Source organism: Motacilla alba, chromosome 9, assembly GCF_015832195.1.
Source record: "Motacilla alba alba isolate MOTALB_02 chromosome 9, Motacilla_alba_V1.0_pri, whole genome shotgun sequence".
NCBI classification, from domain to species: Eukaryota; Metazoa; Chordata; class Aves; order Passeriformes; family Motacillidae; genus Motacilla; species Motacilla alba.
In genome coordinates this window covers 15,418,384-15,443,995 of record NC_052024.1, presented here as the reverse complement: position 1 = coordinate 15,443,995, position 25,612 = coordinate 15,418,384, and the positions used below count along the sequence as shown (strand labels likewise).

At 48.1% G+C, this 25,612-nt stretch overlaps 1 protein-coding gene across 21 annotated transcripts in view; it reads left to right on the top strand.

The window, feature by feature from the left end:
* Positions 1–2,803: 2,803 nt before the first annotated feature.
* LOC119704331 (LIM domain containing preferred translocation partner in lipoma) overlaps positions 2,804–25,612 on the top strand; it is a 330,317-nt gene continuing 307,508 nt past the window's right edge. For 9 of the 21 annotated variants that reach the window (XM_038145385.1, XM_038145380.1, XM_038145384.1 and 6 more), the window contains exon 1: positions 4,528–4,583. The gene's annotated coding sequence lies outside the window, so the exon portion shown is untranslated. The other 12 variants (XM_038145377.1, XM_038145361.1, XM_038145363.1 and 9 more) reach the window with 8 other exon arrangements.

Here is a 25,612-nt window from a genome sequence, read left to right as displayed (position 1 = left end):
CAATCCTTAAATTCACCCTGTTCAATGGAACGCTTAAATCGAAGCAGAAATCTCTCCGGGCTCAAATTGGATTTAAGCATGTCCTTAAAATGAAGTATGCTACACTGGCACATTGCTCGACTGTACTTCTCAGCACTGGAATATAGCAGTTTTACAAAACTCTACCATTCCTGAGGCACAGGCTACTATGGCTCAGACTGCAGATGAAGCAGAGCAGGGAGCAGAGCCTAAAATATTTGCAGGAAGGCTTATATTTTCCTGAGCTACCCCAAACTCACCATGGCCAACAGTTAAATTACATGGAATTAGACAGGACTGATGGCCTGGTAAAACTGAGCATCTTGTGAACCACTTGCAATTCCAAGATGTGCCCAGAGATGGAGGGTTTGATGATGGTTACTATCTCTGATACACTCACACAAAACTGGGGAGTTAGTTGGCAACTGCATTTCTCACCAGTGAAGATTCCCTTGGGGTTTTGGCCCAGTCTCAATTGCTGTCAGAGATCTGTGACTCACTAAAGCCTGCTCAGTACCGTGTGTTGCATTCCTGTCTGGGTGCAAACATACCTGCAAAGTGGGGAATGACAAAGCTTGGCCCCACTGCTGTTTCTAGATTTGTTCTACCAGGCAGCACACATGGTATCTCTCAATCAGAAACAAGCACTCTGTTGGGAAATTAATTCACTCTTGCAGGATGAGTCTTTTCTCTCCCGTCTGCATAGTATCCATGCTGGTGTTTCCTCATTCCTTCCCCAGTGCCACAGGAATGCTGTTGCTGCGAGCTCAGGTTTTGCATGTGCTTCCAAGAATGCCCTTTAGAGACGGAAGGGTCAAGTGTGACACTGCATGTCTGGTGGAAACTGGCGTCCTCCTGGCGAGGCGGGTGAGGAGTGCTGTGGTTTGGGGCTGAGGAGTCTCCAGTTGATCTAACACTAATTGCATCTGATCTTTGTCTGTAAATTAGGTGGCAGCTCTCCCAAAAACACATGCTTAGTGTGTTTTCCAGCCTCTTTGGCTTTCACCCACAGAAGAATTAGTTCACCAGGTGGGTGACTTTCCTGTTGTTCTGGAATTGTTGCTAGTGAGGGAATATCTCAGTTCCCCACAACTTCATCTGATTAAGAGCTGACTTGCAGCAAAAGTGACTTGGGTTAGAGATAAAGCAAACACATCCAACTTTGAAGCTCTGGAATGGATTCTCTAGATATTCTTATGAGCAGGGTAGGTGAACCCCTGTCAGTTTAGGCAGTACTGCTCCTGCTTTATAGCCTGAGAGGTGGAATTCCTGTGCCGTCCTCAGGGCTCTTCCCATCCTGAATGTTTTGTTTTGTGATTTTTTTGCATGTTAAATCTCACTGAAAAGGAGAGACCCAAACTCTGAAAAGCAAGGTTTCACTTGCTGACTTCTGGAAACTTTGCACAGAATGGGGTTTGATAGGAGGTCATGGTGTGTCATTTTCTGTTCTAAACATTGTGCTGTGAATTTCTAAGGGCTCCTCCAGACATGGGAAGGTGAACTGACTGGTTAAAGCCACACAATACAGGGAAAGTAGGAGCAGAAGCCAAGTTTCCAATCTCCTAGTCATGCACCTTAAACACTAAAAAACTTAATTTCCTTGAATTAATACTGGCCCAGGCTGACTCCTGTATTCCAGCCTCCTGACTGGCCTATGCAACGTCAGGCATTTCAGTCTTTCGCTGTTTAATTCATTTTGCTGCTATGGTGCAGGGTGCGGTAGATATTACCAAAGGAATGATTGTACGTTTGCCAGTGTTTTTGATTCTTTCCAGGCAGAGAGCAGATTTTCACAGCCAGGCTCAACACCTTGAATTTTCTACTTTAATTTCCAAAGTGTATGATATTGGTCATGATAGGAAACTGAAAAAAACCCAGAAAATTCATGCTGTGTTTGACAAGGCAGTGACCATTCTGGGCAGCACGTTACAAGGGTAATGGGCTGCAAATCAAACTTCTGCTGCTGTGCTGCAGAGGATTAGTCACAGTTCATCTACCAGCAAAATGGAGGTAGTAGTAGTTACTATCTCAAACTCAGGAGGCTCAAAGCTTAAAACTTTTGGGATCATTTAAAGGACGCTGCTATGGATGGGCACAGTATTCTATCTCTGTTAACAGCACTGGAAAATTTCATAAGCTTGATGGATAAAGAAGCAATAATTGTTGGATATGGGACCAGGAAAATATTTGACCACTAGTTTTGTCTGAAATACTAAATGAAGAACACTTGTCTCTCATCTTAGGCCAAAGGGTTTTTTTTTTAGCATTCATATACTTCCCCTAGATACCAGTTGACACAACACAAGGGTTGTTGCAGCTCTGCAAGAAGACTTGAAGAAAGAAAACCAAAACAGGCAACAATTCCTGTGTCTATCTGCCATCGAGAGCTCCACCACGCTGTGTTTGACAGACATGGGTGCCAGGAACCCCCTGGTTATGATCACCTGCTCCTGGTGGAAGAAAATCCCATTGTGACTGGTCCTTGAGGCACAATGCAGGAGCACAACCTCGCAGCCCAACACTCAGCTGGCAGGAGACAGGTGAACTGTAGGTTCTGCAGCAGGGAACTGAACCTGGGTTTACAGGGCCTCAGGCAAAGGCTTTGGCTGCTCAGCTTGAGCTGGTGCTGCAGTCTCTTCCATCTGGGAATCAGCCATGCCCATGCCTTTCACAAGAGGCCACGTTCACAGAGCACTGTTGGCTCTCTAGGTAACACCTACGGCACGGGGCCCTGGTGACTCACACGCCGTTCGACTTTGGTTTAGGATCTCAGCAGGGTTTAAACACCAGGTAGGCGGCTAGGACAAGGCTGGGCTGTTTCTAGTCACAGTCCTCATGCTTAGAAAACACCTGCAGCCATGACTGCTCAAGCAGATTTAGCTGCAGTGCTTCTAAGGAGCCAATCTGGCCCTGGCAGGCCTCTGTTCCTGCGGGGAATTTAGCACCCTTGGTACACAGGGCCAGCATGACACACCAAATCAACCCTAGAGGGGGGCTTGCACTGAGGACTAAATTTGGGAAATGCCATGCTTTCCCTTCTGAGGGGGTCTGCCAGGGTGGGGTGAAATATCTTGGGGTCTGTGATTGGGAAGTACACTGGTTTTGGCAGCCAGGGAAGGCGGAGAGAGGCTGAATCACAATTCTCTGCTACAGCTTAAGCATTTTAGGCACTGACTGTCCTTTATTTTGTGTCCAAATGAGCAATCTTGCCCTCCTGGGGCTGTCAGGCACTGACTGTGGACATTAAAGCTGGTAATGGGATAAGATGTAAACATCTTCTTGAAAGCACACACCAGAGCCCTTTATTTTAAAAATGAAATACATTTGAAGTGCCTACAAACTCACCCAGAAATCTCTTTCCAAATGAGCAAGGTTTGGCAAGGCTCCCCTCCACAGCCTGAACACAATGTAACCCTTCTGCCTTTCCGTTCTCTTCAGGGCAGATGAAGATACCGAACAGCTACTTAAAGGGTAACATTCCATTATAAAAACAATCACACTCAACATCCCAATTTATTTTAATTGCAGTCCTTAGAAATAGCCAAACAACAATCAAACAGAAAGCAATCAGAAAATAGTTTCCCTTCCCCCTGTCCTTAGCATTCTCGACAAGTCATGTTTTGAATCTGTGAACAGGCAGCTCCTTTGGAACTCCCTGCACCTTTTCCACCTCTCCTCACCTTGTTCTTTGCCCCAGCTGGGGAACAACAGATTAAAAGTTGGTTGGAGAAGCACCCAAAGAATCAAAAGGAGCCCTGGACAAAACTTCCCTGTGAAAAGTTAGATCCTGCAAGGCACAGGGTGCATTTCTGGGCCTAGGGCTCTCCTGGCTCCGGGATGCAGAGCAGCAAGGTGATGCTCACAGGGTCGGGGCCGCCTCCAGCCCCGTTCCCCTCCGCCCAGGTACCGGGAGCCGCTGCCGCCCGTCCCCCCCCAGCCGCGGCGCAGCGCAGCCCCCTCCGGCCGTGCGGCCGTCCCGGCCCCGGCCCCGGCCCCAGCCCTTACATGGACAAATCTGCCTGCAGGGAAAGGCAGGAATTTGGGCCCTTGACGTCAGCCGCGGGCAGAGCGCGGCAGCCCGGCCGAGCGGGAGGCAGCGGCCGCCGCTTTCGCTTTTCGTTTCGGGGCCGTCCCGCCGAGCCCGGGGCCGCCGGCCGCCCCTCCCTGCGCCCCAGGGGAGGTAAGGGCCGGGGGGGGGGCGCGGACGGAGGGATGCGGGAGGCGGGAGCGGCGCGGCCGGGGGAATGCGGGGAGGCTGACGGACCGGAGGCAGGCAGGGAGGGAGGGATGTGCGGGGCGGAGCGCGGGAGGGGCTGCGCGGGGGACGCGGCGGGAGCGGCGCGGGGGTACCCGAGGCGGGAGCGCGGGAGGGGCCGCCCGGGGCACGCCGCGGGGCAGGGGCGCGGAAGGGGCCGCTGGGCGGAAGGAAGGGGCCGGCGGCGGGGCCGGGGGCGGGCGGTGCGGGGCGGCCCCGGGGGGCGGTCCCGGTGCCGCCCCCGGCCCGCCCCTCGCCACCTCCTCCCGCCGCCGCCGCCGCGCTCGCCTCCGCTGCCTCCTCCCCCGAGGTATTGTTGCAGATAATAACTTGCCCCCTTCCTCCCCCCACCCCCGTCCGCCCGCCGAGGCAGCTGTGCCACAGCTGGAGCCCCCGGCCGGGGCGGGGAGCGCTGCCGGCCGCCCGGGGGGGCCGCCCTGGCTCCTCCCTCCGCCCGGGGCGATGCGGCAGCCGGAGGGGCCGGCCCGGTGCGGTGCGGGCTCGGCCGCGGGGCGGGGGCAGCGCCGGGCCCGGGGCAGGGGGAGCTTCCCCGCTGCTCGGGCGGCCCCGGTGCTCGGCTCCCGGCCGGTGCCGGCGGGCGGGGTGAGCCGGGCCGGGCCCCCGAGCGGGCGGGCCGGTGCCGCAGGTGCACCTGGCCCGGGCGGGGGCTGCCGCAGCCCCGCCCCGCCGCCCGCCGACCCCCGGCCGCGGCTCGTAGTAAATAATCAGTTGAGTAAAGCTCCGGCAGCTTTTTATATGCCGGGGGAGGCCCTGCCTTCCCCACCAGGTAAGGACGGAAAAGTTTCCCACACCCTGACGTCACCCACGGCCTTTTTTTTTTTTTTTTAACCATAAGGTTTTTTTTTGCCCTCCCCCTTTCTTGGTCTCCTCTTTTGAACAGGCAAACCTTACTCCTGCCATTGCTCAGGAGCACTCCCCGCGCCCCGGGGCTGTGCTGGGAAGCCGGCGGTGCTCCCGGAGAGGCGTTGATGAAGCAACTCCTGCCTAATTGCTCTGCCTCCTGTACCTCGAGGTGCAGCTTGGTCCTGCCGGTGAAACTAACGAGAGTTGGCTTCTCCGTCTTTGTTTTGATTATTTTTTTGTTTGTTTCTTTTTTCCTACACCTGTAGGAATTGACTTTTTAGCCTAGTTGTGTTGTTCTTGAGTTAGTTTCCTATCTGTTTTTTTTCTGTTTTGCTAGGCAATTGGTACACGAAATTTTAAGGAGTTTGCAGGAGCCACAAAACCTGCTGATGTGTCTCCCTGCACATCTGCAGCACCTTGGTCCCTCTGCACAAAAGGGTTTTGACCCATGCAAAAAAGGAAGGTCTCATGTAGAAGCCACAGGTGTTTTTGGACACATTCCAGGATTTCTTTGCTTCCATGAACTTGCTTACCTGTAGAGTTTTTGCTTGTACATTCCAGGAGTGATTTCTGGAGCAAGAGCTGAGAGAGTGGGGAGTGCCTGGGAGCTGGGTGATACAGCAGGTGCTGGCTCACCAAGTAATTAGAGAAATGGGATCTTAGGAAAGTATGGGAACATGCAAAGCTGGAGAAGAGGACACAGCATTTCATCTCTATGTTAATAATGTGGCTGTGTTCTTGCTGAAAAATGTTGGCTGCTGTTCTGTGTGTAGCTCAGCCTGCTGGGCAGCAGCACAGTTTAGGGATGTGGGGGACTTTCTAATTATCCCCACCATTGCTGAAGCAGGACTGGCCCACACAAGGCTAAATAATACTCTGTGATTTCCCTTGGGAAATATGTGTGTCTGTGGATAAAGATTTAGTGTTGAAAATTACTCTCTGTCTGTTGGCTTGGTCTGTCTCACCCTGCCCACCCCATGACCTTACAGCCTATTGCTCCTAGATTTATTAGCTCTGTTTTTCCCCTATTTCAATTGTTTAGCCTTTGTTGGAGGTTTTTCCCTGCAGGATGGGCTATCAGCAGCTCATGGTGTGGGTGGTGGCCACAGAGCTACCTGTCGGCAAGCTCCTACCCTCCCTGTCAAATCCTGTCTTTAACTTTGTTATGATGCAGGTGCTGATAATGGGCCCCTCAGGCCTGTTGCCATTGTTCCATAGATGGTTTTCCTTTAATTGTTTTATTCAGGTTTTCCTTTTCCACCTGGCTCAGCTTGTGTGGGCTGGGAAAAACTGCCAGATCAGGGACACCTGGGTCCAGTGGAGCAGCAGCAGTAAGTTGCCATCAGTAATGATCCTGTAGAGAGATGCTGTGCAGTGGGTAGGAGACCTGCTTCCCAGAAGTCACTCCCACCCTGCGTGTTGTGTGGCCATGGCCACCTTGGCTGTGTGTGTCCCCTGTTGCCAGCAGTCCTGGTTGGTGGCGTGCAGCCCTTGTATGCTGTCTGGGTAAGCTCCAGGGTGGAAAGGAAAGACATGTCCAGGAAAATGAAGCTAGAACTGTCTCATTAGAGTTTCTTTAGGTGCAGCTCCAAGCTGCTCTGAATTGCTGATGTTCAGTCTCCTTGGTGCCTGGGTCAGTGAGAATTACTGCTTTTCTTGCTGTACAGCTGTCTCTGTCTTGCCAGCCTTGATTGCCTGGTGTGGTTGGTACTAGTAGAACAGAGGTGCTGGTATTGAGCTGGGATAGAAACTCCAATTCCTGTTGCAAAGAGATGAGATTTTTACCCTTGGAACATGTTTGGAGATCAGCCTGGATGTCAGGCCAGGATGCTGGTGAGTATGCCCATCTCAATGTGGGGTCTAGCTCTGTGAATCCTTTCTCTTAGTGTGTTTGGTGGAGAGTCACCCAGCTTTAGGGGATAAAAGTATTGAATGATGTTGTCTGTGATGTGCTGTTGTGGAACCAGGAACAACGGGCAAAATCCTGGCTCTGCACTGGCAGGTCAGAAGTGATATTTGGATCTTGGGAATTGTGATTAGTTTACCTGCCTTGTCTCCTGGAAATTTGCAGATCACATTGTATTTCCAAGTTGGATTCCCCTGAGAAACACCTTCAGCTGTGCTGCGTTAGTGAGGTAATGGGCACAATGAGGAACTGGTGCAGTGTAGTTCAAGCTTTCAAGCAGTGTAATGGCAGATTCAGGTGTGTATCCCTTGCTAAAGCACTTGTTTCTCTAGGATGTTCAGGGGTGAAGCTCCAGAGCTGGACTAGTGAGTTTTGCAAGGTACCTAATAATGTTGGTTTCAGTCTCAGGGGAGCTGGAGTGCTTTTACATACATTATCATCAGTATGTATTTTTAATTATAACTCCTAGTAAGAATTGTGATGTGGGGGTTCATGCTCAGAGTGGAGACACCATTCTCTTTTGGAGCCTGGCTGTTGCCTTGTTTGTTAAAATCACTGCTTGTGTCCACCTGCCGTACTATAAAACTTAAGTAATACTCTTATCAGTCAAACTTCATGTATGCAGTTTTGGAGAGGGATAGTAAGAATGGCTGGGAGCTGGAAAACTTGAGAGAGTTTTACATGCAGTATGGGATCATGCCTATTAAAATGACACAGGTTAGAAAGGTGTCAGAGGAACAGTGAGTGCTGTGGAAAAGGGATGTCTGTTCTTCTGTAAAAATGAAAACTAAGGTGAAAGTGGTGGATTCAAAATGAAGAAAGTTGTGCTTTTCAGTGTAACTAATGGTGGCATTTATCATGCAGAGTGTTGCTGGGAACAGGAGTTTATCCAGGTCTGTAAAGAAGATGGGATAGTTGTATGAGCGTCAGGTACATTGAGAGTTGTACCAGCCCCTGGTGGTGCCCGTTGTATCATAAACATCTAATTGGAAAGAAGAAACAGTTTCATGTAGGTTTCCATGAAGCATCTCTGGCTGACACTAGATAGACGCAGACAGAGAAAAGCAGTAGCTTGGGTGGATGACAAATTGTTCCAAGAACAGAGTTTCCGTGTGTCTGTGGAAACAAATACCCTCAGGGTGCCCGCAGTGGTTTCTCTATTGCTCTGCCCATCGTGATTGTGTGAACAATACATTCTCAATGGCATTTTGTCGCTCCTCAAGCTCCTGAAAGCCTGACCCACACAGCTCTGCCTTTCTCCTACTGAGCTCTTCTCTCCCTGACATGGCTTTGAGAAACACTTGCACACTCTGCTCTGGCTGGCCCCAGATGCAGGGTTTCAGCTTTAGCTGATTGTCCAGGCTCTGGTGTGCTCTGTGGCAGCCCTGCTAAGGTGGAGCTGAGTCCCTGTGAATGCATGGAGAGTTTTTAAAGATGGCATCAGGATGGTGAAGGAATATACACTGGCCAAGAGTAGGTCCCTTCCAAATCAGGATATTCTTTGATTCTTTAGCTATGTGTGTGCTTTTTAGGTACTTTGTTTTTGATAGAGAGAAACCTTCAGGAAAGTAAGATGGATACAAAGTCCATGTGACCCAACAGAAGTCTGTGATTCAGCATCTGTGTTTGCTGGGTGCACATGTGAGTGTGACAGTGATGCTCCTGTCTGCAAGACAAGGTCTTCCACAGCCAGTCTTTCACCCCAGTAGCTTCATCTCCCTTTGCTCTTGTTCTTGTATCAGTGTAATTCTGTGAAAAGCTAGAGAGATTACTGCAATTGCAGCCAGAGCAGAGGAGGAAGGAGCAAAGGAGATGGAAACCATAAATTATGAAAGGATGTGGGCTATCTGATGCACAGATTCACAAGGAACAATGCCTTTAAAGAGTGTGGGTTATACATAGGAAAATACTTGAAATAACTTTACCAACAAGGGTTCCAGAGGAGGGATTGGAGGGAAGGTCTTGTGTTTGGTGTCCATGTGTGCATTGGAGGAGAGAATCAGTAAAGTTTGAAGAACTTAGTGTTTTCCTCTTTCTGATTTAGGAAGCTCTTTGTTTTGCAAAATAGAAACAAACAGAGAAAAGAAAACAACAAATCAAACCGAAAACCACAGACCAGAAAAAAACCCCACAAAACATGAAAGCTTTTCAGAGCTTATGCCTGCCTGAGAAGCAGAGTTTAACAGGGTTGGTTCTTTTAATTCGTGCTGCTCCTGGGCATGGCAGGCCATGTAGGGCTGGCAATGTTTTCCAGTCCAAACATGAGAAAAACTAAAACCTGTTACCCACACTTAATCATTGCAATTAAGGTTATCGGTAGAGACAACTCAGTGGAGATTCTGTTTTGATCTCCAAGAGCTGGTTTCGATCAGGTTCTGAGCAACTGCAAGAGCTGGCATGAAAATGATCTTTTTTTAAGTCACTGTCAGCAAGTCTCTGTCATTTCAGACTGTCAGTATCTGTTGTTGGGATCTGTGGGTGACAGTGACACACACGTGTGAGTCAGAAGAACTCCCAAACTATCACAATATGCTCAGGGAAGGAAAACAAACATCGGTGGAGTTGTGGGCTGCTGATAACCTTTTCTTAGACAATGTTATAAGCTTTTGAGTGTTGCAGGCTGTTAGGATGTTTTCTGTTGCCCTTGATGGCATAAGGGAGCCTTGGAACACTGTGATTCCTCAGCAAACCCATAAATTACTTAGGTTGGTTTGGGGGCGGGGAGGGATGCATGAGGGTCTCTGGCTTATGCCAGCTTTGTTGCTGGGTCCATCAGCCCTTTTTGGGATTTGCAGATCTGGCTGGGAGGGATCCTTGTGCCTTAGAGAGTTTATGCGCATGAGCATCCTCTAAGTAGGTGCCATTCAGCTCCTGGCTGCCTTCCTCCCCTTGCTCCTGCTGCTCAGTGATGCTTCAAAGCAGGAAAACTTCCGCCAAATCTTGGATGATTGTGCTGCCAGTGGAATAGTTAGTTGAGATTTAATATGGCCATTATCTTTAGGTAATAAAGTATCAGTTAACTTGCCATAACTATCTTGTTTAATGTCTATTAAAAGCCACACATACTTCATTCATTGGGTGAAATTTAATAGAAGTTCATCTAAGCATTTACTGCTTATTTAATTTAAAAATAAGTTGATCTCCATGACTGGAGTAACAGGCACTAAGGATTTAATTAACATTTAGTAAACTGCCCTGTTAGCTCTGAATTGCACAGTCAGGTCTTGTTTATGCATCAATTTGTAACTACCCTCTCCTTTTTTTATTTTTTTCTTTGGCCATTTGATCTCATTGTGGGGAGCTGGAGTCATCTTCTATTCTCCCTCTGCTCCTGATCTCTTCTCACATGGAGAGCCTGTGTCAGGGCTGTGAGCTGGAATACTGCCGAGGAGCCAGGACCCAGCTGCTCAGTTGTGAGACCAGCCCAGACAGCTGGGCAAAGGCAGGTGGGATGGAGGAGACTGGATTGACAGGCTGTCCCACAGGCCTTGAAAAAGGATCTGTGGAGCCCCATGGGGTGGGTAGCGTTGCACTGTGTGGTGGGTTACAAATGGTCCAGCTTAAAACCTTCCCCTAAACTTGGCTCTGTTATGTTTAAGTATCTCCTGTAGGGCTTTTTCAGTGGTGTGGCTGCTGCATGGAATTCAGGTTGGTTAGGTTTGCCTTTTGGATGGAGATTGTTGGGGTGTTGTTACAGGTGACTTGTGGGTGGTCCTGCTGCAGTGGCTGTGGTGGTTGCACCCCAGCTGGGCTGGTTTCTGTGTCAGTAATGTGCATGTGCATTTTCAACGTGCTGTGTGCACGTACCCTAAGGAGATCTCTGTTTCAGCAGTTTATTACCTCACCTTAACAGATTTGAATTACTCCACTTAGTGAGGCATGAATGAAAGCAAGGAGTCTCCCAGATAGTGCAGGCAGCAGCGGCTGGGTTGGGAGAGTGATTGAATTAGCAGCTGATAAGTGGTTGTAGCTCCAGCTGCTGCATCATCACTGCCTCACCAGCCTGGGTGTCAGTGAAGTCCCTGTTCAAGCTCTTTGCTGATGGACATCAGCTGGCTTGGATTTGACACACCTTGTTGTTTGAGATAGAGACTTGATTTGCTTATCATGGGTTTGGGCAAACCTTGAGAGATACCTCAAGGTATTAGTGTGGCCAAGACAAGCCTATAATCTGGATATCCCCAGAAAAAAATGGATAGGGATTGTGGCAGCCACGTGGCAGATCTGTAGTTGTTTGCATGCTGTGAACTTTGTTAGAAGAATGGTGTTAAAGTTGCAAAGTCTAAGTGCTCCAAAGCTATGAAATGCCAGAATGAAGGTTGTTAAAACCTTAATTTCAGCCTCCCTTGCAATCAGGTTTTATGAAATAGCCACTCAATTGCCAGAGCACCTACTCTTTGTGCCCAGAGTGGAAGGTGATACTTAATGAGCATCTATTCAGTTGCTTTTCTCTTTGTGCAGTGTGTGGCTCCAAGCCTTGTTTACCATGTACTGTTCAAATTTGAGACAGAATGCAGAGTTATTAATTTTCTTTTGTGCTTCTCTGGAGCACTCTTTGCTCTTTCATTGGAGCACTTTGGAAGTTGGAGGAACTATTTTTTTAGTGTCTTCCCAATGTGAAGGAAAATTATTCTTGCCATTTTACTGGTGTGACATTGAGGCTTGGAGAGGCATGAAACTAGCTTTCTCACATCAACCTTGACACTGAAATCATGGAGTAAAAAGAAGTTAGACCAAGGCTGTTCTTTTAAGTGTGCAGCCATAACTGATAATAAAGCAAAGAAATGGTTGGGGAGAGTTGTTTGTAATTACAGACTGAAGTTAACATCCTTTCTGCTCAACTCCGGAGATTACTCTGAACTGTTCCTTGCACTTATGCTTATCTTCTCCCATATTTCCTGCTGTACCTGCCTCTTATGCATTATCATCATTATCTTTGAGTGGGGGCAAAGCCTGTACTTACTTTACATGAGTATTAAAATACCTAGCTTAGTGTGGAAGCTGGTCTTTGCTTCTGGCATTTGGAGGCTAGAGCAGCTTAATAACTGTTGGAACTGAAATGTGGTGGTGAAGAGGTCCAGAAATGAGCTGCAGAGATGGTTAAGGTCCAAGGGGTATTTATGTATAAAAACATCTTTCAAGGAGTAGAAGTAACGAGGACTTCACATCATCTGCTCGATGCTTCCTCAGTGATTTGTTTTACCATGTAAAGTGTGACTGACATTTTTCAGGGTTGAAGCTTCTTTTAAAGCTTCAGTTGAAGCTTCTTTTAAAGCTTATTCATCACTTCTGATCCTGCAGGCTATTTTTTTTGAGAATGAGAATTATGCCTTCCTTAGAACAGTTTCACTTTGGTGCTTTTTCAGAGAATCCATTTCTTTTTCAACTTCCTTGGGATGCAGAGCCGAGCTGGGAAAAAATGACATTGCATCTTTACCATTTAAGGAGGTCTTGGTGAACCTTCTGCATAGTAAGTTTGAAATTCAAGTGTATGAGTAATCCAGCTGAACTCTGCAGTTACTTGTGTGTCTGAAGATAAGCGAGTGTTTTAGCACTGTCCTGTACCCAAATCCTGACCTGTTCCCAAGGCAGACAGATGGGGAACAAACAAAGTGCAGTAGGGTTAAAGTTACTGGGAAGATGTCAGGCTTCTTTCCTACTGTGGCATGCAGAGTGACCAGAACCTCACTGCAGTGGAGAGTCAGCCTTACACAGAGTGGGAGATCCTACTGTGAGTGGTGCAGACATTTGCAGACTTTTAGCAGTGGCATTAAGTAGAGGACTGTGGGGCAGAAGCATATTTTGGAAGTTAGCAATGATGCCTTGGACCACTGCATTGCTGCGGGAATGAGTGTGGGGTTCTTGGCATGTAGTGCCTTTTGAATGTCTCCCTCTGCATCCGAGGTTTGGGAACATGGCCAGAGCAGCAGGTGGACTTAAAACAATATAAATGAGCATGTCTTTCTAAAGCACTCCACCCACCCAGGTCCTTGAAGTGTCTGGGTGAAAGGATGGCAGCTCACAGAGTGCCTGTGTGTCTCCTTCCATGGCTTGGCACGACGTGTTTTGCTCTGTTGTGTGGGAGAACTGTGAACTTGGGGTGTGTGGAAGCTGGGGAAGTTAGTTGAGAAATTTAAGGGCTACATCATAGCCTGAGAGAAGGAGCTGTAAGAGCAGAGCTCATTGCCTTACTACGCACAAGGATCCCTGCAGGGTGTGTTCATTTATAAGTCATTCTGGATGAAGTTAGTTACTCCATGCCCTCATTGCACATACAGCCTACAGGCAGTGTGTTGTGGGCACTGTTCCTACAGCTGGGTATCAAATTTCTCTGAGGATGCAGGGCAGGTGGCTTGATATGACCTCACCTTTGCACTGCTGGGTGTATTGCTTTTCAGTGCTCTGCCCTGGGATAGGATAGAGAGGATTGCTCCAGTGTGTTACAGTGATCATCTGTGCTGCTTGTCCCCATCCTGTCTGGGATCAGGCCACTCTCTGAGCTCTTGTACTCAGATCCACACCACCCTGCTTCCCTGGATGCCATGGCCCAAGCCTCCAGTCTGTATTCATTTGCACACCTGAGGTGGTGTGTTAGGTCTTGGATTATGCTGTCAAGCGCCAGAAGTCCAAGTGAAAGGGATCTGCTCCAGCTTTGTTGGCTTCAGGGCAGCTGTCTGCCTGTGTTGGCTGTTCCTTGTCCCTTGAAGTGTAGTGAGGCACAAGCAACCTGATGGGTTTTTGCAAGATCTCTTGATAAATTTCTTGTGTCTCAGGTGATTTGATTCATGCCTGATTAAGGGTGTGCCCACTTTCACGGGTGGAGCTGGTTGTGCAAAGGTAGCTGTGTTATCAGAAAGTCACTGGCTCATCTCATTTAGGTTCAACTCCCTTGGCAGAGACACCTGCTAGAATGGGAATATATTTTCTGTGTTTTAGTTGTGCAAATTCTGCCTGATGTAGAATGAAAGTGATTCCAGATGCTTTTGATCTCCAGAAAGACAAGATCTATCTATCTAATGAAAGGCATGAGTAATTCTGGGTATGGTATTGGTATACTCCTGGGTTCCTTTTGTCCTTTGTTTTTTCTTTCCATATCCCATAGCCAAAATTTTCTTGTGCTGTCCATATCTCCAAATTTGACCAGTAGCATCTTGGGCTGGCCCTGGCACTTGTTTTGCTACCTGAAGGAGGGTTGTGAGTCTGGCAAACAGCGTGCATCTAATTCCTGTGAACCCAAGCACGGAGCACAAGCTGCACCCATGAGGTGACGTCTGGGTCTGACGAGGTCCTGCCCTAGGAGATGAAGAATGCTGAGAGAAGAGCAGAATGATTGACTTGCAGACATAGTAACTGATTATGAGCAAAGATGAAAAAGATGTAAAAATTGCTTGTTAGCAGAACATGACGAAGATAAAGACCTGATAAGTATTGAAATGTGTGGAGGAAAGGGAAGCAGTAGCTTCTGACAGAGCAGAGATGTACATGTAGGATTTGCAACTTGGTGCAGAGCAATTCTGGGTTGTGGGAACATACAGCTGCTGTGGCTCTGCCTCTGCCAGCCATTGCCACTTATGTCCCTATAACAAATGTGCCCGGTTCAATCTGGACCCCACTTGGGCTCTTCCTGTCCTTCCTGAGGAGTTCATCTCCCTCGTGGCTGTTTATTGCTGCAGTTTCTGAGCTGTGCATACTCGCAGTCTCATTCCTCAGCTCTTACTCACAGGAGGCCTCTGTGTGAGGGAGGGACACCCAAGAGAAACCTGAAACTTGTAAAGTCCCTTGCCACGAGGAATTTGGGTGGCTGATCAGCTGCAGCTGGGTGTTTGGGAGCCTGCTGGAGGTCTGTGGGTCGTGAGTGTGATCTGCAGCACTCCAGAGCGTGGGATGGAGCTTGGGGGAAGGTGGTTTTCCCCTGCAAAGGGCAACCCCCATGTGGGGGCTCCTGGTAAAGCTGCACTGGCCCAGCCTGTTAGCAAAAGTCAGTTGTGCATTTGGATGGGGTAAAGTGGAGGAGGGGAGCAGTATGACTCACTGAAGTTATCAGCGACCAGAAGTAGGCTGTAAGCTATAAGGGGACACTTCATGCCTCCATCCTAAAACAGTGAAATGTGTCAGGGGAGATACAGCTGTATGTGCAAATACAGTGCGTGGGTTTGGGTTTTGGTCCAGCATTCCCATCCATAAATAGGCCAGCCCCTTCCTTACGCTAGCGTTTGTGTGCACTTCTCAAACATGAACCAGCTAATCCCAACAGATGTTTGGCAGCCTCCAGAGCCCATAAGGAAGTTAAATATCATTGCACTTTGCTAGAGAGATGCCCAGGATTCCAGTAACACCTGCTAGAAGATCCCATTGGAGCCGTGTGTGTTGGTGGCTGTGTGGGCTCAGCTCAGCAGGGCACCTGCTGCCATTGCCTGGGGCTGCTCTGCCACAGTGTGTGAGGGCTGTGCTGGGCTCCCATTGACATCAAAGACACAACTTCCTGTAGTTTGTGAGGGAGAATGGGATTTAGCAATATGTTTTTACACTCCCACTTTATTAAAGTCTAGTTGAAAGGAGAGGAGCTGTGGGTTTTGTTTGCTGCCTGCCTTTGTCCATGTGCTGATAGGGGTTGTGTGTGAAGTCCTGGCTGGACTGTATCCTTTACTTGAGTTCCTCTCTTTCCCCAGCTGTCAACATTTAGTTGCAAGCTTTAACACCTCTGAGAACAAGAAAGTGGTGATTTACTCTGGAGTTGTCTCTGGACTATCCAGTTTGTGATTCAAGAAGTCTTTAAGAAGGAGTGAGGATCATATTCATTTTTCCTGGCCTCTATTTCTGCTCTGGCTGGGTGGCTGTCCTGATTTTTTTAGGCAGTGTTGTAATTATAAGGCTGCTAAGTGAAGTGCTTGGGACAGCAGTAGGGTAGTTCTGGGTTACTAATAAATCAAGTACTTTCCTTACGTGTTTCCCCACTCAGTTCTTCATCAGTCTCCATGAAATATAAATGATGGCTCTGAATACCTGCATGTAGGTAAAACTTCCTGGAGTCTCCTCAGGGCACAGACCTCACCAGATTTTGCTATTCAGCACCTCAAGGACAAGTCTTGGGTGTCCTCCATGATGACAGGGGCTGTGGGCTGCTTGTCCTGTCTCTCCTTGCTCTGAACCTTCTGCAGTCACTTGCTGCACCAAGTGTGTACATCTGACTCTGCCCCGTGCTGCCAGTGGCTGCTGCCCAGCCTTTTTGTCTGCATTAGTTTAATTGAGTGAGGAGCTTGCAGGAGAAGCTATTCATTCCCCTGGTAACTGTGCTTGACAATCATAAGTTATTCTGGGAGTGAAGGACTGTACAGATTTGTTTACCTTGGTTGGGGATCCATAACCCCTAATAGTTTCTTGCTCATAGGAGCCGAGTGGACTTGGTTTGCTGCTAATTAAAAGCCAAAAGGCTATGTAGTCTTTTCCAAAATAATTACCATCTTTGGTGAACAGAGCAAAACTATGCTGACTTCCTATTTGTTTCCAAACCCCTTGCTTCTCTGCCGTGTTACTTTGCACTGGCCCTGACACATGGGAGGGCCCCATCAGGGCCAGCAGCTCCATCCTGGTGCACAGGGAATTTGTGCTTGAATCCTTTGTCTGCTGTTGGACCAAAGGATAAATATAGAAGAAGCACAGGGTTGTTAAAAATGTTATGAAGTTAATAATTACATTTGGGATCGAGGATGTGTTTTCTTGGTCGGAAGCCATTAAAGGCGATAGAAGTGAGTGCGTGTACCCTGTGTGCCAGAGTGTCTTGGCTTCTTACAGGCTAAAAACCAGCAGGAAGAAGATAAAGGTTTTGAATGTGTGTGTGTGCTCGCTACCAGGAACCCCACTTCCTAGATAGTTTAGTTTCTATCAGTAATTGGTTTCAGATATACATTAACTTTGATTCATGTGTTGAATGGAAGATGCCCCTATTCCTTTCTGTTTGCCCAGTCTCTGCTTCTGTCAAGTTTTTGCCTTGACAGGACTGTACCTGCAGCAGGAGGGGGTCAGAGGGTCTTTTCCTTTTTCGGCTGGTTCTGAGCGTCCATGCAAGTGTTTGTGCTCCTCCTGTGTGAATTGGAGGGGCTGGCTGATGGCGCTGCTGGGTTGAGGGCTGAAAGATGTCCAGTCCAGAGTGGCTGGGCTCCCTGGAAGCAGGGCCTCGAGCTCTGGGACTGCTGTTTGCTCTGTGTGCAGAAGCACATCTCCGGCCTTCTGTTTATCCTCACCGTTACCTCAGGGTGGGGTTTGGGCCTCTGAGCTCCAGCTGGGGTAGGAGGAATGGCTGTCTGGGCAGCAGCCAGTGGCTGAACATCCATCCTCTCAAAGGAATGGTACCAGGGTGGGCAGGAATCTCTCAGGACTAGGTTCAGAGGCTGGGACAGGATCAGCTCCGTTCATAATGCTCTGGAAATGGATGTGTTTGACCTGCTGTAGAGGCTGGTGATGGCAGCTGTGCCCACTCATCTGCAATGCCCCCTTTTGCTTTCACACCCTGGGTACAAAAGTGAGTTGTGTTCACTTCGCCCAGGGAGCATTCCCAAAATTGCTGTGCTCTACTGTGGCATGTGCAGGGAGCAGCAAAGGGGCTGTTATTTTCCTAATCTGCCTGTTTGATGAGGCAGTATCTGGCTGTGCCCTTAGCAACGGGTTTTTTAATGCAGATCAAGTCTCCTGTTTTAATTGACTAAGAAAAAAGAACTTGAAGAGGGTATGAACCCATGACCTTGAGATAAATAGTTTCTTATTGAGCTCCTGAGCCCCTAAGCCACCCCCTCTTGTGAGAGTAGCGTGGTTTAATCAAAGGTCAGAGGCTTTGTTGCCTCTGAACGCCTCAGAAAAAGAGGGTGACATGAGAGAGTTCTCCCCAGTCCTCTGTGACTGCAGTCATTTTTGGCCTGTCAAGTTCCCTTTGAGCTCACTGTGCTTGTCCTCTGTTCCTGGGTGATGGCCCTCTTGACCTTCTGTGGTCTCTGTGAATGCTGATAAAGACCTGGTGATCAGGTCAGCTGTGTTCCTGGGGGTTGGAACTAAATATGGTGGCTATGGGCAAATGGCTTTTGCAAGGCTGCTGTGAGCCCTTGTGTGCAACGTGCAGATTCACAGCCCTGATAAGACATGGCCTTTGCTTACCAGCTCTTCCCACACTGCTCCCACGCGTGTCTCCTGTTTCTAGGCTGAAGGCCAAGTGTGGTATCTCACACACTGCTGTGTGGTCAGTCTTGGCATGTGCTGACTTGTGCTTGGCCACTGATGCCTAAGATGTTGCAGTTGATCATGAAGGTCCCCCCTCATTTTATTCTATCGTGTTTCTATCTTGGGTGGTGACCAGGCATATGTCTGTACCTCTTGTGAGAGGAGCAGTATTAGTCTGTCTTTCTGTCTCCTCCTCTGCCTTCTGTTTTCCCAACTGCAGTCACTAATGCTCCTTGAGCCTGGGTGACGGCTGTCATGGAGCTGGTCTTGCTTGCACAATGGATGCTGACTTCCTTGATTCTGTGCCAGTTCTGTCTTTGAAAGTACTGTCTGGCAAGTCCTGGAGAGATCTTTGCCTCCAAAAGCTTCCGTGGTTCCCTTCTGTTTTTCCCCATCACCAAGTAAAAAAATAAAAACACTTGGCTCGGTAACAAATGCTGGCTTCAAATGCTGGTGACAAAATTCCTGCTGACAAGCTTAGTATGGTAGGGTAGGAGTAGGTGAAGACAGGTGTGATGGTTGTGTTATGCTGTTAGGTGCTCCTGTGAATCACACAGCGAGACAGAAGAAGGTTGAAGAGCCCTTTCCTGGTCTCGAGTGGTTTGTACCTTTGGTGTGATGTTGTGATCACACGCTGTAGCGAATGTTTCGAATGAGTAGATCTGAACTCTTCTGGAATACAGTGCCCAGGTATAGCAGGTTGGAGGATATCACGTGGCAAACTCTTGGAAGAGCACAGAAAATGAGTAGCCAAGAAAACTTTGTGCTGAGAAACCATCAGGTACATGGGAAGAAGTGTGATCTCTCCCTGCGAGCACTGGTGAGTTCCAGTAAGGCTGCTGGGAGATTTGTAATTGCTAACTTTGCCACTTTGCAAACCATAAACTTCTTTCTTTTCACTGAGAAACAGGAATGCAGACAAAGTGAACCAAATCGCAGAGATTCAGGGATGCAATTTTGTAGTAATTGTTGGTGCTCTAGGCAAATAATACAAGAAAGGCAGTGAAAGTCCACTGTATTTACTTCTCCAGGTCAAGGTACAATGCCATGGAAGGACTAAATCCTTTTTATCATCTGTTTATAAGGAGAATAAAGAAGTGGCAATACTTGCCCTTTCTCTGCTGAAAAGTTTTGTGATAAATCACAGTCTCCTTTTACAGACAATTAATTAAGCCCCTTTGGTGGGAGAATGTTCCAGAGAATTCTCGTGGAAGTCTGTGGGTGCTGGTTCTCTTGCACAGAGTGGTGAAGGGGCATCCAAGCTCTGCCAGCTTCCCTTTCCTTGTGCCCATGTCCCAGCTGGTAAAATGGGAGCAAGTATAGGGCTGGGTGCTAGGCAACCGCGTGCTCTCCCCATCTCTGTCACCTTTTGGGGGAGCAAGTCCTTCCTTGGCATGCAGGGGAAGTGTGTGGAGCTGCGTGTCACTCCGCAGGCAGATCACCAGCTCGCTGTGCTGGATAGATGGGTGTTTGGCAGCTGTGCTGTGGGACAGCATGTGCATGGTCCTGCTCAGCTGGGGCATTGGGGTTGCCTTTCCTTCCCCTTGCCGTGCTGCTGTGAGTGCAGGAGACCCTCTCATTCTCCTTTTTTCTAGGTATTAGTGTCAGGCTGGGGTTTGCACACCCCAAGGCTGGTGGTGGAGATGTTCAGATGTCCTTTGGGGAAGGAGAGGGGCAGCAGTTTTGTCTGCAGTGAAGGTCCAGGGCTCTGTGTGATGGTCACAGCACGTTGTCACCCACAGCAAAGTAAAGGGCAGCACCTTTGTATTGTCCCTCCCCATCTCTGCCTCGGAGTGGGACTCTCTGGGAGCAGCCCAGGTTCTCCATCACATGGAGGAAAAGCGTACAGCAGAGCCTCAAGTGCTGCCCCTACTATTTGTTTCTTTTTTATTCCTTTGGCATAAGGGCCAAATTCAGTCGGGAGTCTGGCTTCCAGCTGAAGTCAGGATAATTTAGGGACTAAACCAGCCTTTTTAATGTATCTTCTGCATGTCTCAGTCCCCATCTATGGTGGAGGTAATGGTACTCTCTTGTTCAGAAGGCAGATGCATACACAGGCATCTCTGGCCCTCGTACTTTTCAGATGCAATAAGAGCAGGTTTTAGAGCTTCTCAGAATTGCTCCAGAAATTTTTATCTATATTTGGAATAAATGGGTCCTTTCTCAAAATTGAGCTTTCTGAGGGAAATGTCATCTTGCAACTCATTTCTTGTAAGGAAAAAAAAAACAACCTTGGGTTTTTTCCTATTATTCTGCTTGTGACGGTAAAAATATTTGTTGAAAACAGAAATGTTTTTATGAGGTGCAGTCAGTGGTGAGGCTGCTCCACATGCTGCTGGGTAATTGCCACATGTCCATGTTCACCTGGGCCTCTCTGCCCTATCCAAGCTTTTTCCTTTTTTTCTTGAAGGAATGAGCTTCTTTGGCCTCTCCCAGCAGCAGTTTGGAAAGGGGAGCAGCAACACTGAGAAAGTTTTGTTTTTCTGTTTATTTTTAATACATGCTCAGCCCACCTGGAGGTATTTGTATTAAGTCTGAGATGGGGCAGGCCAGTCCTGGACTTAAATACCTTTGCTATTAAGGTATAAAGGTGAAAGAAGATGGCTGATGCTTGGAGGGGCAAACATTTCTAAACCAGAGGGATTTACTGATCCTGGTTGATTGTGCTTTTTAAAACATCTCCATGGATCATAATATTTTCAAAAATACCAAATCTGACCGTGTGGGCATAGGAGTGTGGAATCCAGTTGTCTGTCAGCTATTTGTTGCTATTTGTAAATGATCTGGCCAGAAATGTAAGCCTTGAACAGGAAGACTGTCTGGTCATAAAGGCTCCAAGTTTTGAAAGTTTCTTTTACAAATGGCTTGAAGGACCATGCTAAGAGGGCCTGCCATGCTGTCAGGGGTTTCATTGTGGTGGCACCTGAGCAAGCCTAGGAAAAGGTGTTCTCTGCCTTTAAATTTTGGCCATTTAAAACCAAAATGGTTAAAGGAGCATTTTGCTTTGTTATAAAATGTTACAATAAACCCCTTAGACTGGGCACAGCAAACATCTGCCACTTCTGCCCTAGGAGATTGCAGCTTAAAAGCAGGCTGCAAGAGACCCTGGGCTGGGCTCCTGCCTTGGGGCACAGACTGCTCTGCTTCCTGTGCCCCTGGGCACTGTCAGTGTGTTTTTCTTGACCGAGCACTTTAAGCACAAGAGGTGTATTAGGGCACTGTTCTCCTGGTGCTGCCCGGGGAGGATGGCCATTCCTTGGGGAGTGAGGGAGTGGCATCTTTCATGTTTTGGGTTGAAAAATGTTATCCATTGTTTGAAACCCAGGATCTGTGGTACTCTGATACTGCATTATCAATTGTCCTTCTTGGATCAAGAAGCTGGGGTGCATTTGAGTGAGAAAGTGAAAGTGCCCCCCTCTTGCTCCGGGTGTCTCTGACCAGGCTTAGTGAAATGCAGACAGCAAACAGTGGGGGAAAAAGAAAAAATGAAAATAAAGCTCACTGAGGCTGTTTTGAAAATCTTCCAGTAAGCTGAGGGAGTGTGAGCAGCGTGAGGTCAGTAGTCTGTGCTTGAAAATACAGGATCCAATCCTGGTGTCGGTTACAGACATGTAAATCACAGGCAGTGCTGCTGGCACTGACAGGAGCTGCTGAAAGGCTGCTCCAGCATGGGACCTGCAGGCTTTCTGGCACAGACATGCTGATTCCTCTCGTTCCTTAGCCACCCTTTTTTTCTAGCTGTCCTTGGGCATTTAAAATAACAGCAGTGCAGCATGGCTGGTCCTGCTTTTGGGTTGGTTCCTGACTATCGTGGCCCAGTGGCTCCAGCTCAGGGTGGCTCCTGGCTTGTGGGATGCCATAGGTAGGGCTGTCTCACAGCTTCCTTAGCTGCTGTTTAGATCTGTTCTGCTCCAAATGATCTTTTAATTTCCTATAATACAGCAGTCTCTGGGGCAGCTGGATACCATCCCTTCAGTGGAAGTTGGATCCCATCCCTTCTGTGCTGAAGTGTTCTCTTTTCCCCCTTGTTGTCCTAACTCATTTTCCCCCCTCTTGTTTTAGTCATGTTTAATGAACACCAGGGCAAACCTGAAAATCAAGTGGGACTGCAAAGACAGAAATATGTATCCTGGTCCCAAAGCCTGCTGTGCACTGCTGGAGGACCTTGGGGCTCCCTTGGGGCAGTGCTCTTAGCACCGGGCTCTGCATCTTGCAGCACATAGGGGCTTCCAGGGAGTTTGCTCTCTTATGGGAGCTCATTGTCCCCACCCAAGCTGACAGTGTGTGCTGTGGTCAGGATCAGCTTTCCTCCAGGACGCGAGTTGGACCAGGAGCTCGGAAGCGATAAGCCCCATTATAGCTAATTTTGACACATGGGGTTGTAGTGGGATTGGAAGCAGCTCTGTCCCGAGTGCTGTCTAGGAGGGGTGTGTGCTTCCTTGCAGACTGAAGCCATTCACAGAGTCACTGCTTTTCACCAGCAGATGATCTGACACCCCAAAAGGCAGCAGCTGGGCTGTTTGTGTTGGTGACTCCCTGAGCAGGTGCTGTGCTGGCAGCTGAGTGGGGGAAACACGTCCCCAGCTTTTGTTGTTTCGTGTGATCCTTTTATTAGATAACTTCAGCAGTGTACTGTTGAATTGAGCAGTTTAATTTTAATCCACGAAATCTGAGAAGCACAGATGCAAACACAGAAAACTGTTAGGGCCAGATCCTGCACGTGTCACTGTCCCAGTGTAGAAAGATGAGTGCCTGTCTATGTATGGCTGTGTTCAGGTGTAAAGCTACCAATGCATATAAGCAGAATTTTAAGTCAGAGTTGGACTCCAAATTGAGGTTTGCATGAAAGGGGTCTAATTTTTCCAATGTGTGAGAATGTGGGGATCTCAGACAGCTTCCTCAGTGCTTGCAGTGGCCAGAGTGCCTGAGGGTCAGGGCTCTGGCAGTGGAGGAGATAACGTGAGAATTCTGAGTTTGGGAACTTTGGCCAGCAAATAACACATATATTGGCACAGAGTGGGAAAGACATAAAAAGACATATGTCAGAACAGGGCAGGATTTTAAGTGGTTTTCATTTAAAGTGAAAAGGTCAGATTGAATGAGGTTGGCATCTGGGGAACTGTTCATGCACCTGCCAATCAAAGGGGGGGGACCCATGTCAGTTCGTGCTGATGGGTGACTGGCTGAGAGCTTGTCTGTGTTTAAAAATTGGTGACTGGAACAGCTAAAATGACAATTTTCCTTGTGGCTGTCAGGTTGAGCCATCTGCTTTGTGAAGGAATGGAACAAAGGATCCCAGCATGAGGCTGCTTTATCCCACTTCAACTGGTGTTTGCACTTGGGCTTCAACAAGTACAGCTATGCTGCTTTAAAATATAATAAATAGACTCTAAATATTGGTAACACTTTCAAGTGTAAAGGAGATTAAAAGTGAGTGCAGCTTTTGAGTAGTCAGAAAAACAGATGCCATTCAAACCAGGCTGTTCTGGGAGAAGTGTAATTAGCTGAAGTCATTTTCACAGGTAGATTTTCATTTATAGGGACTGTGGTGTCTGGTTACTTCCATTTCTACGTGGCCACTGTGGAGTTATGTTAGGGACGCCCGTTTGTCTGAAAATGCTGACTTCTGCTCTTTAAAACTTGGAATTATTGCAGACATTTTTCCACTGTCCATTCCTGAAAAATCTGAACAATCTAAGAAAACTCAAGCCATAACATAGGACTGATTCTTAAATTCAGGCATTGTAAACTACTGGTTTTTAATCTGCAAACAGAAAAAGTTGCTTTCTGTATTTGTGTGTTCATATTTATTTTTTTTTGGGGAAACATTGATTCTTACTGTCAGTAATACAGCATCACTATTGTCAGCCAGTGAGTGAATTAACTGCTTCTGATCATTTTGCCTTTAATGGAGTAATTTGATAGACTGGCTTGGGGGGGTATCACTGTGACCAGTCAGGCTGTCCCTGTCCTGCTCTCCTGTGGATGTGCTGCCAGGATGGAGTGCCTGAAGTGCCTGCCTGGGCATCCACAGAGTGCTGGGCCCCACTTGCTGCTGAGAAGGTGGTTTCACAGCAAGTTTTCAGCTGGGTGCCTCAAGGAGGGTATGTGGTGTCCTGCTCATCTTGCTGCAGGAACCCAGTCACAGGTGACAGGGACAGCTGATGTGGGAAGCAAAGCCAGGAAGATGCAGTTCAACTGGCCAAATCCTATCACTGATGTAAAAATTTTGTGAGTTAAACCTGGTGAGAGACAATCCTGAACCAAGATTTTTTAAACACGGGTTGGGTCCCAAGAAGTATTGTCTTACCTGGAGCTCCTGTGGTGGGGCTATTGTGAGTTGAACTGAAATAGTGTTGGAATCAGAGGGGAGTGTTGTTGTCTTCTGCCTTTGCAGATAAGACTGAAGGGCTTTTTGCCAGGAGCCTGTGGGAAGGACCTAAATTGTATGTAACTTTACATCATTTTTAAATGAAAAGTAAACATGCACAGCCATAATATTTGCTTGTTCTTGTCTCCTCGTTGATGGATGGAGAGAAATTGCTCTTTGGCTGAGTTCATCAGCAGTAAACCTCTGCAGTTACTTATCTTCATCCCTGCAGTGAGAGGGAGAGGCCATTGGAATTTTCAGTTGGTTTTGTCCTCATAACCCCTTAGGGGAGCTCTGATGGTCCTGTGGACTCTCAGACCTGCCTATCCCTGTGGTGAATCAGGGCTGGGTGCTGGCACAGGGACCATGGGACTGAGCTGGGTCAGAATGGAGCTCAGTGTGCTCTTGTGGTGTTGGTACAATGGATATGTGCTTCTGCTTGGGAGAAGCAAAAGCCCTGCCACTCTCCTGACTGTTGTAGCCTCAAACATTGCATGGGGGACAAGGGGTGTTGGAAGGGCAGGAAGCCATCTCACTGTGTGACAGGGAAGAGGGGCTTGGACCATGGGCCACCAACACATTTTGCTCCTTGTTTATTTTAGATTTTTGGGCTCACATGCGCCATCATGAACAGCACAGGTATAACAAACAAGTCTGAACTGAGCTTTTCCATAGTGACAGCAGCAAATAGCAGAAGCTTCCTCTGCTGAGCTGCAGTGACAAGCTTGTGCTTGTCATGGGCAGAGATAGGGCTTTAGAGTGACAAGGATGTGGCTGGGACGGGATGCTGGCCAGGGGCTGATGGGGACAGGAAGGAGTGTGTGCTTCAGATGCTGCTGGTCTCTCTAGGATGCACCCTGACGTGTGTCCTGGCATGTCCCATGCCACATGCAGAATGGTGGCCACGTGGCCTGATTGTCCCCTGTGCTCTAACTTCATCATCTGCAGAAGGGGAAAGCACAACATTGACCAGGTCACATCAAGAGAAGGT